This window comes from Acanthopagrus latus, chromosome 22 (genome assembly GCF_904848185.1).
Source record: "Acanthopagrus latus isolate v.2019 chromosome 22, fAcaLat1.1, whole genome shotgun sequence".
Classification (NCBI taxonomy): domain Eukaryota; kingdom Metazoa; phylum Chordata; class Actinopteri; order Spariformes; family Sparidae; genus Acanthopagrus; species Acanthopagrus latus.
In genome coordinates, this window is record NC_051060.1 from 10,663,288 (window position 1) to 10,675,973 (window position 12,686).

Sequence of the window (12,686 nt, forward strand, 5' to 3'; positions counted from 1 at the left end):
AAAAACTGTCATAATGCAACAACATTTATGATGGTTATTTAAATATTTGTTTGATCGACTTCTTAATGCAGGAACAGGGCAGATGTATGGCAAATCATGTGAGATGTAATCAGACTCTCTGGTTTGCTTCATGTCCTGCACGTCTAAACCGGTCCGCAGTTGTTGTAGTGACACACTTTTAATGTTACTTCCTGACTGGACCACTAGATGACAGATTCATCCCATGTTCTCACTCTGCTCCTCGGCTTGCTGACGGTTGAAAGACCTTTTAATGTGGCATGGTGAGAAAGTTATCAGTTTCCAGTTTTCCTAAGGAAATTTTTTTACCAAGATAAACAGAGCCACATGTTGTCACGGAATCATGCAACTGCATGAAAACATCCGGGTGCACTTTGACTGAAATAACATGAAGCCTTTAAATGTCCTCTTCATTGCCAAACCGCCTTGAAACCTGACACTTGTATTACTGCTGCGTATTGAATTAGTGTGCGCTGAGAATTTGTAGTAATATAGGATTGTCTGCAGTCATCAGTGAAGGGATTTTCTCAGTCAGAATTATAGAGGGGAAAAAAAAAAGCTGCAAAGCTTTTGTTTGTCGCCTCATCCGAGCTGTTAATGTTGTGAACTCATTAAGGCTCTTCGGCGGGAATCAGCATAACGATGAATATGCATGTGGAACTTTTTGTCTGGTTGACAGATATGACAGCTCAGTATCTATCACAGGGCTGAGTGACACACGGACACACGTACAGAATAACAAGTCAACTCGCGCGCTGACACGCAGCGCCCACGCGCACACATGTACACACGTACAGTATATGCACACGAGGAGGGGGTCTGGTGACGCTGTTGTGGGCAGAGGCCGTCACCGCCATCCTCGTTTTCTGCAACACAAGCCTCTCTCACGTTACTCCAGGTCGTGCAGCTGTCTGACATTCGGCCATATGGTGTGTGTGCGTGTGTGTGTGTGTGAGTGTGTCGTCAGCGTATCTGAGTGTAAATGACTGACTGTTTGGGAGATGGTGTGATGTAACTGTGTCTGTGCATGTAAGGAGGAAGGGAGTCATGGCCTCTGACGAGGACAGGCGTAGAATGTATGCATGTGGAACGTAAAGGGGGGAGTTCATTCATGGTCATGCCGAGAGATCGACTTGATTTAATTCCTTCGACCTTTTACGACAAACAAGCTTTGTAAAGTTCTGTCAACATGGAGGTCCTCTGGTGGGCTGTCAGAACGTGATGTGCAGGCTACAGGTTTACAGTTACACTTAATGGACGCTTTTGTGACCTATAGTAATTCATACATACATTCATACACTGATGCAAGGAGTTTATCAGGGGCAATTTGTGATTCAGACCTTCAACTAACGAGACTCCAGCTCTACCCCCCGAGCCACAGCCGTTTAATGTTAGCATGTTATTAACAGAGTGCAGAAGTCCTGGTGTCATCTCCAGGTGGGAAGTCAACACTGATGGCGGCTTCTTCATCTGCGATGTCAGCTGGCTTAGTTAGCCTCTCGCCCATGAGAAGATGCTGATCAGAGCTGATCGGAACTGGCCAGTTTGGAGGAGAGAGTCGGGTGTGGATCCAGACCTTCTGGAGGAATAAACACCCAGTCACATCAGAGGGCACTCTAATTCAGAGCCGTTAACAGACGTGAGGAGGGGTCGGTTTAAAACTTTCGGGATTGCATGTGAACTCTGCCACCCTGTCTAACTTGCAAAACTGATGGTTTTTATCTAGTTGACCTGTTGATTGTGTCTCTTATATATGCATACATTGATTCTGCATGTTTCTTTCAGTCTCAGTTTGTATCTATTATCTAGATTTCAACTCTAAACATATTCATTATTGACACTGACTTCTCTATTTTCTATGTTAGGTTATTACTAATGACCTGCCAAGTGCACATGAGGGTTGGGGTTATGTGAGGGGAAAAAAGACTCTATATGAATCAGATTATTATTTACTTTCCGCTAGTTGCTTCCTATCAAAATGGCTTATTTTCATGAACTCACGCTTTGCCTGATGATGGTCGAGAAGTGAAACACCGCAGACCAGTGTATTTGTGCAAGTTAGATAGTGTGCAGCGGTTTGTGGTGACTCCCGTTCTACAGCTGTGTGAAGTATCTTTCTGTTTTGGAAAAAAAAAAGAAAGAACCAGAGTCTCCTGAGAGTGCAGAGTTTAGTGATTGACCTGATTGCAGACACACAGAAATAGACATGTCTGCATGTTGTTGCTTACATTTACATTTACATTCACAAATATGGCATTTAGCAGACGCTTTGGTCCAAAGCAATTTACACATTTACCTACAAATAAGAAACCAAGCTTGATGGCTTAAAGGTGCTATTTGTAAGAAAAGCTGATTTTTTAGTCTCATTCCCAGCTTAGCAAATATGATTATGATTATGATGAATATGATTAATAGGGATTGTAGGTTGGGTATTTTAAAGTGATTGATGTGCTCAAAAATCAACTTTTCTTGCAAAAAATTACAATTTAGATGCAACTGTTAAGGTTAAAGTACCGAGAGTAATCTGGCCGTTCAGCACCAGCAAATTAACGGGAATATACACAAATGATCCTGCAGTCAAATTCATGCTGCTGGTGGTTTACATACCATTAGACAACCCCCACTGATATGACTTAGTCACAAACGTTCTTGGACAAGGCGATTAGTTTTATTCGTGTTAGGTTTAGTTGCATTGAAAGATGTCCTTCCTCATTCTATCCCTGAAGTTATAGTGACAGGAGACTGGATAAAATGCACTGCTACCTTGGGTAAACTTGCGATTTCTCTGTGTTTGATCCTTGTTGGACAATATAGAACGATGTAAGTACACAACTCAGCAAAATATGTAAAAAGGGTTGAATCGTTTTTAGACGTTTTAATGCAGAATTCTTACACGTTATATCTCTCGCACAAAATGCATCAAATGCATTGCTGGCATACATCATCAGCATCCATTTGGAGCAACAGAGAACCTCATCAAATGAATTCAGCTGAGGCGACAGCACCGTCCATTTAGATTCAAAATCAGAACAATTAAGTGTTTACAGCCTCCATTACCCATGTGATGACGACTTCATGCTGAAGCCACCAGAGGCCCTCTACACACACCCACTCGTAATCCTGAAATACCTGCCTGGCAGCTTTAATTAACTGCTGTAGCACCCTGCCAAGCCAAACCCAGACACCCCCCCTCTGCACTTCCCAGTATCCTCGCCAATGCCTCCCTTCCAAACGGAGCTGTAGCTTTATGGTCACAGCGTGCCAGGAAACCAGAGGAGAAAATAGACTCTAAATCACACATTCAGATGTAGCAGTGTAGGTGGGAGGCTTCTTGTACAGCCTCATCTAACATTGAATCATTTTGTCCTCCATCTTCTCATACAGTGCCACCTGCGGTTGCGCCGTGCTTTTAAAAGCTACCGGCGTTCTTGAGCACCACCTCCACCTCTCCTCCTTAACAGCATCTAAAAGACAAACTGAGTGGGCGGGGCTGGTCTTCTGCACAAACAATAGCCTGACTTGTCTTTTAAATTGTCATCGGCCCTTTAGTGTCATTTTGGAGTTCACACCCAATGCTTTGACTAAGCTCCGAGACAAAAGAGAGATGAGAAGAATGGATCGCAGGAATTAATGCTGTAGCCACTGTTTCATTGCTAAGTACTCTGAGAATAATAAATGTTGCATCATTCTGGTTTCATGATTTAGCACATACAGCTGCTTTTAGCTTGATTTAAAGCCTCGCTAATCAGAGCCCACAATGAATCGTCATCTCAGCCTTATGAAACATATATATTTTTTTTAGCCCTGCATCTAGTAGTCTGATATTCTTTCTGATGAGGTGGTGGAGACCAAAACAGAGGCAGAAGGACTTCAAATTAATGCCAGTGATGCTCCAGCTTGTGGATGGGTAAACACAGCAGGTGAATGAAGTAAACACTTAAGCCACCAAAAATAAATGTTGTTTTAAAGGGGAACTCCACCACTTTTCACATTAAATTGTGTGCTGCATGTGATCTGGTGAACATTGTTCAGTTGCATTGTGGGTAATGTAGGCGCCAGGTGTTGAAAAGGAAGCATAAAGTAAATTTGATTCCTCTGATTCTGCCGCATCAGTTATGATCATTTGTTTTTAAACTGTCCATAACTAGTCCAGCAGTGTTTTACAAGTGCAATGATAGATCTTCTCGAGCTTCTGATAGAGCTTCTCGAAACCTGCTGCCAATATTACCCACAATGCAACTTAGCCACAGAGTGACTTCACAGGTAGGCAGTTTATCAATTCAAAGGCAGCTTCTTCTGGGAAAAACAAAAAAAAATAACAAAACATGCAGTAGCACTCCCCAAGACCTGTAAACACACTTCAATGGTTAGAATTGGCAAAATTACCCTTTAACCACCAATCAAACGCTACACTAACACACCAGAAGATAACCTTTGCTGCTTTAATGGTGATAACAATGCAACTAGCAAAGAAACTATTTCCAGACACTTCAGACTAGAAAATACCGTTGCTTGAAACCACCGCACTTGAAAACATAATGATTCAAACTAGTCAGTTCTCCCATTATCCCACCTTTGTACACACAAGAAAGACACCTGATTGCACTGATTGCATCACATAACAGGTAACATGCTTTCATCTGGAGTTCTGAGTGTGCAGACTTTTATGATTCAAAACAATGAAACACTTGCATTCCAAGATTAGAAGGAGCTGGCTGGCAGGCAGCGGTGCACTCAGGATGTTTGAGCAGGGATGAAAAAAAATGAAAAGGGCACCAGCTTGCAGAAAGTGGCACCTTAGAGGGAACACTGGAGGGCACTTTCGTGGCACTTTTTCGAACGTATGGGGCACCAGAGGGGCAATCGTGTGGGACGGAAAAGTTATCTGCTAGCTGGTGTGTACTAGCCAGCAGCCAAAGAGACAGATACTTTTCTCAGGAGTGTGTGGAGACTAAAAGTAAAGTGAATACTGTACTTTCATTTATACGGCAGACAAAAAACACGACTCCAAAAAATTTGCTTCATATTTACTGGATGTGTATATAGAGAACCCAAGACATGCCCCGTCCAGTTTCCCTCATGGGACCTTATTTAAAAAAATATATTGTTCATCCTGTTTGAATAGTGCCATGAACTACACACATGATGTTTATCAAAGACTCCACAGCTAACTACAGTCCATTCATTTTTTTTTTCAGGAAAAAAAGGTCCCATGTGGTCAACCCGAAGGGGCGCACTCTTGGCACTCAACACCCAGCTAAGGAAGTTGCCTTATTGACTTGATAAGCTATTTACATATCAGTGTTGTGGTTGCAGCTATTCCTGCTGCCACCTAGTGGCCAAACAATCAGCTAATAAAGGTTGAAATGTCATCTGCAGCTGAAGATCACGTCATGTGATTAAAAGATTGCTAACAGCGACTGAGTTGCCCCAAGCTGAGTTTGTCATTGTCGCAAGCAAGCCTGTTTGCATGACTCAAGCGTGTAGTTGTCAGCCGGCACTCAACTATTTTTAATCACTGCCGAGGAAGACACAGTAGTGCCCTTCGGAAGCATGGCGAAACGTGTTTTCTGTTGGTGAATCACTGCATCAGCAACTTGTCTCCCAGATCAAGCTCTAATCCTGCCTCCTTTCCTTTCAATCATGTTAGAAACACAGAGAGCTTGAGTGTCTTCGCATGTGAATGCAATATGTATGGGGTGGGGGGGGATCTCTGTTTGTCAATTAATCACACTTCCTGTCTGCTTGTGCTATCATCACAGGAGCTGGAGCGGGGCCCGAGCAGCAGGGGTTCAATACGTGTGTACAGACATGCAAGAGGCTGGTGGAGTTTCACATCACATCTGAGCTGGATGGCGCCTTCTCCTTTCGAATATCTCTCTCTTTTTTTTTTTCAACCTCGGCCCCCAAATCCTGTCACGGCGTGTCCGTTTCCCGGCCAACCATTGGCTCGCCTATTACCGCCCCCGCCCCATGTGAAGTTGGAAAAAAAAAGCACAACAACTCCGAAGTCTCCTCAGGACAACCAGTTTTTATTTCTGGTCAGGAAACGTTCAGTGTGTGCCTGTGCGCGCACGTGCGGTGGGGGCGGTTGGTGCAATCGAGAGAGCGGCGGAGGAGGAGGAGTGTGTGTACGTATACATGTATAGGTGTGAGTGTACGTGCCCTTATGTGCGTGCTTGAACGGGGTCCAAACTCCTATGCACTTGCTCTCCTGCAGGGTGCTGTGATGTCATCCTCCCACTTCTCCGCTGTGTTTTCACACCAGCGTGAGTCACACCGCTCCAGCTCTCTTCGTGGGGAGGTGTGTGTGCGCAGTGCCAAATGGGAGGTATTTGAAGTTGAATTCTGTCTATGCCTTTGCCTTTTCAAACACATATCTTTAAAGAGTTCTCTGTAAGTTCCTGTACTCTACAAAGGGAGGCTGGGATTGCGAGGATCACGGTGCAGCGCGGCTCTTGACAGGCAGCTCCGATGTTAAATCCTCTGAGAGGCAACCGGCCCCTCTACCCCATGCAGAGACGGAGAACAATATATATTCGGTCTGTGGCAGTCTCTTAATAAGAGAATCGTATCTCTGAGGGAGTTTGCATGGAGCACGCACGGCGATAACCCAAACTCCCGTGGGACAGACCTGTAGGTCGCTGTAGCTGAGGAGACACTGAACATGAGAAGACCTGTGGAGACAGATTTTACTTCTGCAAAGTTGCTTTTGTGGTGTAGGGGAAACATCCAGCTACAAACATTTTTGCAAGTAATCTCTCTTAACCCGGGGGAGAAATGAAAGAGGATAAAGGTACAAGCCAACTTTACTCAATAGATCACATATGCTTCTCGTATACAGTTGAATCTACGTCAATGAAATAGTTAATGATTCATGCAATCTCTCTCTTTGCTTTGTTTGTCTTAGCAACTGGCATTCAACGTACTGCATAGGTGTGTACAAACAGAGCGGATTGCATAGGGCTTGTGATGAAGTGGTTTGTTTGTCTAGCTCTAGCGGCTTCATGCCACGCACGTCTGAGCCACGTGCCCCAGGCTACAGACACCAACATATGCGCTGTTGAGACTAGAATACCCATAATTGCTACGATAATATGCCAGTCCCAGCCAATCATCTGTTCCCTAAAGTGTTTGTCCTGCTCGTAGTGATGGTGTAAACCTGACTGACACCATCGGTTTGAATGAATCGGTCACTTATCCCATGAAAATATGGCGAAATGAATTCGTTGATTGGAAGGACTTGGTGCCCAGAAGATGACCCTAAATGATTTTAGGCGATCCCCCAGGCTCACTTGCAGCCCCCCCCCCCCCCCCCCCCCCAATGTTGACATTTTAGCTTTTTCCTTGAACATCAGATTGATTGTGATGAAATTTGCCCCAGACCTTTTGTTTGTTCCCCAAAGGATGAACTCTAAAATTAGTTTTCATCCGAGTGTCAACATCAGGTCATAACTTTAGTTTGTCTAATACTTTGGTTTATGGCAAAACACCTGCAAATGACATTTCCCTATGATCCATAATTATTCATAACTTTCGACCTTGATATAACCAATTCAAAATGTACAGTCATGATTTAGGGTAATTAGCTATAGTGACCCATATCGTTTTTTTCACCAGGCTGTAAACATGTTTGATTCTGCTATAAACATTATCAGCTAAACATTAGCATATTCACTATGAGTGTGGAAGCGTGCTAAAGTTAGTATTTGCCAGTATTTGATGCAAAGTGAGAGCCGGGTGTAAAAGATGACAACAAAGTCGTCAGTCTTTGAGCATGCTCAAGTTCAGGCTGGACTGAACGACATCAGTTGCTGCTCTCCTCTTGTCCGTCCTAAAATGTCTGCCAATCAGTCGGCCGAGCGATTCACTCCACCAGTTTACCCTCACAATAACAATGACCAACAAAACACTAATTGCAGAAAACACACACACACACACACACTCCAATCAAGACACAGTGGTCTCCACTTAATGAAAACAAGCGCATCAAATTCTGCCTATTTTCAGAGCACACTGTCTGCATGATGCCCCTCAGCAAAAGGAGACAAAAGAGCCAGTGTATGTGAAAACTACTTGTCGCCTTTCTTCATGTCAATCTCTATTAGTGTTGGAGCGCCGCTTGAGTGGAACTTTGTGAATGGGGCCCATTCTTTTCATTCCTCCGCTTCCAGGGGCAACAGAGGGAGGAATTCCTCCACTCTCCCTCTCAGGGTTACGGCGGTCATGTATCCTTTAGGTGGTCGCCCCCATGTCTGACTTCACTTGTTGACATCTTAATATAACTCAGACAGAATGTAACAGTCATCCGCTGCAGTGTCGCATCACATATAATGACATCATGTCTGATGCCTTGAAAAAGAGAAGGGGGGGAAAAGACTGAGCTTCAAAAGCAGCCCTCCTCATTAATTTTTTTCTTTCCTTTCCCCACAGATTTGCTTGTTATACCACCAAGGGAGGAGAGCGTTAAAGATAAAAGTGGAGGTACAGGCCAAGATGCTGCAAGTGCAAAATAAAGGGACACAAGATAATCTGAGACATTTATTAAGTTGGATCTGCAATGGTGTACCGCTTTCATGCTACAAATTAAATGTGAGCACATTTTGAGAATGTAATTTGTCTAGATTGAAAAAGTGATAGGCATATGCAAGTAAATCATGAGTAGAAACACATTTGATGTTTAAGTTTACTGTTGAAGTACACCGTCGTCCCACAGTGCAATGCACAAAGGAGGTGTAGTAGCAAACCACAGGTGCTATACGTTGAAAACGGAGAGATTAAATATTTTTAGATTTCTTGTACAAAACAGAAAACCCCATATAGGTGAGGGGTGAAATTCTGCAGTATCAGAGGTGCAGCAGAGGCAAACAGTACCTGTGTGAATGGATAAGCCAGCGGTGCGGAGCGATGTGTGTCGATCTGATGGTGTCTGCAATGTGATAATTGAACAGATCCTTCACTGAAAAAGATTAAGAGAAATCACCCACAAGTCAATGCTCCATGACCAAACAACAGTAACGTAGCAACTGTTAATGTCTTTAACAACTTATATGCAGAAAAAAATACCGCAGTTATCTGTTGAGAAGTGTCTGTCATCCTGTCTGTCCTACTGACACTTCGTCATATTTCTGCCCAAAAAAACAGTATCTGTCCCTGGGAAAAAAAACAAAAAGCTCACCAAGTGTTTGTCTCCTTCCAGTACCGTGTTGTTGTAGTTACTGTCTTGAAAAAAAATCACTGTGACAGTCAGCCCGCCCGACTGAGACTTGCGTGTGAATAGGACTACTGTGTCGCCAGAACACCATTCTTATTTTTGTCCTAGCCAGGCTGTCTGGCGGCAGGGCAGGTCATGTTGGCTACTAGGCCAAAAAGCTGAATGATGGATGAAGGATGATGGAGAGAAGTACACTTTCACCAGCTGTAAGTGTTGTCATTGTTTTGAGTTTGTCACAGTCAAAGATGCAAAGAACATTGACGTCCGTTGCAAACTTTGTGCAAGCAGGAAAATGCTTTCAACAACGAAAAATACAACCTGCTGGTTAAATTGCTGGAGCATCTGATATGGCAGCACAGCAAAGTGAAACTGGACACTGGTGCTTACAATGAGGCAAATACTGCCAGTGAAGCAGAATGGACGACTTAACAACAAAAACTGGATTTCAGAGCAGTTGACAATATCTAAAGAAGCTGGTTGCAGGTAAGTTGTATCACCCAAGAGATTTTACCTATGTAGAAATAACTAGTTACTTTTGATACCAAGTAATAAGCAAATTTTATTAGTTTTTAGCAGAATATGTAAAAAGTAACTTACTAAAATGTACCCTAAAGCTGAAAACCTGTACACTGAGACATTTTGTACATAGCACACGCTGTATACAATTAACATGTGGAATGGAGTAACAGGAACAAAACGCCGCTCTCTCTCACTTATTCAACCACCTGTGCAGATGTACCGTACAAAGGTGAGTCTGAGGAGGTCCTGGATTTGAATTCTGCCTGATAATCTGGTGTCCTTCCATCTCATTATTTCTTAGAGATCCGCACCCTGAGACTCAATCATCCACTAAACTAGACCCTCACCTATCCATTTCGAACCTTCATTTCAATTAAAACTGTGCCATACATGGCATGATTGTGTTGGTGAATTGACTAGACTAACAGAACTAACGTGTTAGAGAATAATTAGTATCTACATACTGTACATATTTAGTTTGTCGTATGAAATGGGGACAAAGGGAGTTTTTGGTTTGACAAGTCCAAGTCCAAACTCCATATAAACTGTAGCCATGTTTTTTTTTTTCTTTTTTTTGCAGTTCCATACTTCACACTGAAAAAGTGACAAAATATTGGCTGGAAGTTGTCTCACAATGCAATACACAATGGATAATGATCGCCGGCCTTCTTCCGTGCAGCTGTCGACCGACAGGTGTGCGAAGGCTGCAAATGCTCTGTGAATCCTATAGAAATCTGACAATTGCAGTTGAACACTGAGCTGGAAAGTGAGTTTTGAGAGCAAGAAATGTCAGCAGCTGGTGAAGTGTCTGTTGCATCATTGACGCGTGCGCGCACACACGCACGCACACACACACACACACACACACACACACACACACACACACAAATGCATGCTCCCTCTGCATCAGGAATCAGTATTTTGAGAGTCTGCCTCTGTGCCTTCATCTTTTAATCTAATAATGTAGTTACAATAGTTTAGGGAGTTAAGAAAGAATCCTATTATGTTGTTCCAAGACACAGGACACTTCTCCTGCAGTAAAAAAAACCCCTCATAATTCCCCCACTAGATCAATTAAGTGTTCACAAGTTGTCCCTATTCTCTGCCTACCAAGTAAATGATGCCTCACTGTTTTCCTGGCGTAGAAAACAGTAAAGTTTCAGTGTCGTTTATTGTTGTTGATGAGTCTTTTCTGCACTTTAATCCACGCTGAATTTCATTCTGTGGCTAACCCAATTAGAATACTTGAGCTAATCCTGGGGGAGCAGTTTTTCACCAGAGAACAATACCAAACCACCCACACAAATATCCGCCCCTTGACAGAATGGGGTGGGTAGTGTTAGGACCCATAGAGCTACAGGAATAGAGAGGTTTTAATCACGGTAATCTCTTTTCCTTTGTCTTTATTAGATTGTTATGTAATCCTGGATGACATTTGAGAATAATGGATGCATAGACAGAAAGTGGAAATCAATGGCAGGCAGAGGTAGACGCGGGGAGATAGAGTAAATGAAGATGAGGATGTGAACTGCACTGTCACCTGGAGCAGAATGAATAATTATCGAGAAATGACGGATAGAGGACAGAGAATACACAGAGCCGGAGTGTAACTATTCACAGGTGATTATGTAGGAGAGAGAGCAATGAATTCCTGCGACTCCCATACAGTTCACCCACTCCTTACGTCGGTACCTGCTGAGCTGCTTTAATTAGGGCAGTGCTCTCTCTCTTATCTAATTAAAATTTTATGCCGGAATAATTAATGTATGTGAGCGGAGCGAGCAGGTGGATTTTGCAAAGCTGGGCTTACAGCATTTAAATGTGTCTTTATTGCTGTCTATTTCTCACTGGTTCGCTCAAAGAAAGCCCTTAAAGGAGCTCCATGTGACAATTTATAGCAAAACACATGTATTTAATAATCACGTTTTGTTCACACGTGAGCAGGATTGTAAATGTAATGTGATAAATGTGTTTATCACATGAACTATAACCTGCCAGCGGACTGCAGATGTAAATGAGCTCTAAGCTAACTCTGGAACAATGCTTCAAATGGCAACAGTTATGTTTGATATTGTGCATGGTCCCTCCACAAATAAAACAGATAAAATAAATAATAAATAACCTAACAGTAGACCTTTCCTGCCTCCCTCGTTGCGAATAAAAGCCTGTTGACGATTTGTTTAAAGGGGCACTATGTTGTTTTGGAAAATAAATTCAAACTCAGAATTTTAATATTTCCAATATCAATGAGGTAATAAATACATATATTACAAACGTAGACATTTATTGTTTCCACAACTGAATAAACAAACTGTTCTCAGAGGAAAATAAGGTCCCAAGAAGACTGTTTGAAGCTAGAAAGGTGGCAGGGTCCACCACATATAAGCAAAGTAACACAGTATGACACTGTTTTGTCCTTTAAGTTTGTTTCAGTTTGTTTATTCAGTCACAAAAAACAAAGAGAGTTGGTTTATCTAGTCGCAGTTATCTTTGTCTTCTGATTAAAGCATCTTCTACAGAACTACTTAGTGCACCTTTAAGTTGTGTAATGCTGCTGGACTGCAGATTTCTTTGAGAGGGACTCCAGTGGATGTGACTTCATGTACGTTCAACCTCAACCAGCACAACACAGAAGTACCAAAGAGCCCCTTTAAGTATTAAACTACATATAAAATGTTGTTTCTGAGTCTGCGTGAATAAATGAAAATACAGAATAATAAATAAATAAATTAAAGAAAATAACAACGTGGGTGATTTATCACAGGATATCAAAAAATCAATTTGAAGTGCATCACTTACAATACTTGGTTCTTAATACTTGAAAAACACCCATCTGTTTATGTTTATGTTCACCTTAAAGCAACAAAGAGTAACGCAGTGATGCAATAATAAACATAAACATGTTGGCGGTTTGGAGAAACTTGCACTGCCAACA

At 42.5% G+C, this 12,686-nt stretch overlaps 2 long non-coding RNA genes across 2 annotated transcripts; one reads left to right on the plus strand and one right to left on the minus strand.

The window, feature by feature from the left end:
* Positions 1-1,400: 1,400 nt before the first annotated feature.
* LOC119012256 lies at positions 1,401-4,736 on the minus strand. Its single transcript, XR_005072420.1, has 3 exons — positions 4,592-4,736; positions 2,020-2,135; positions 1,401-1,597 (listed from the first exon to the last, which is right to left on the minus strand). It is a non-coding gene; the product is annotated as an uncharacterized LOC119012256 (long non-coding RNA).
* A 3,022-nt stretch (positions 4,737-7,758) lies between these two features.
* On the plus strand, positions 7,759-12,332 carry LOC119012255. The gene is made up of 5 exons (XR_005072419.1): positions 7,759-8,610; positions 9,218-9,980; positions 10,332-10,517; positions 11,162-11,371; positions 12,259-12,332. It is a non-coding gene; the product is annotated as an uncharacterized LOC119012255 (long non-coding RNA).
* Positions 12,333-12,686: the final 354 nt, after the last annotated feature.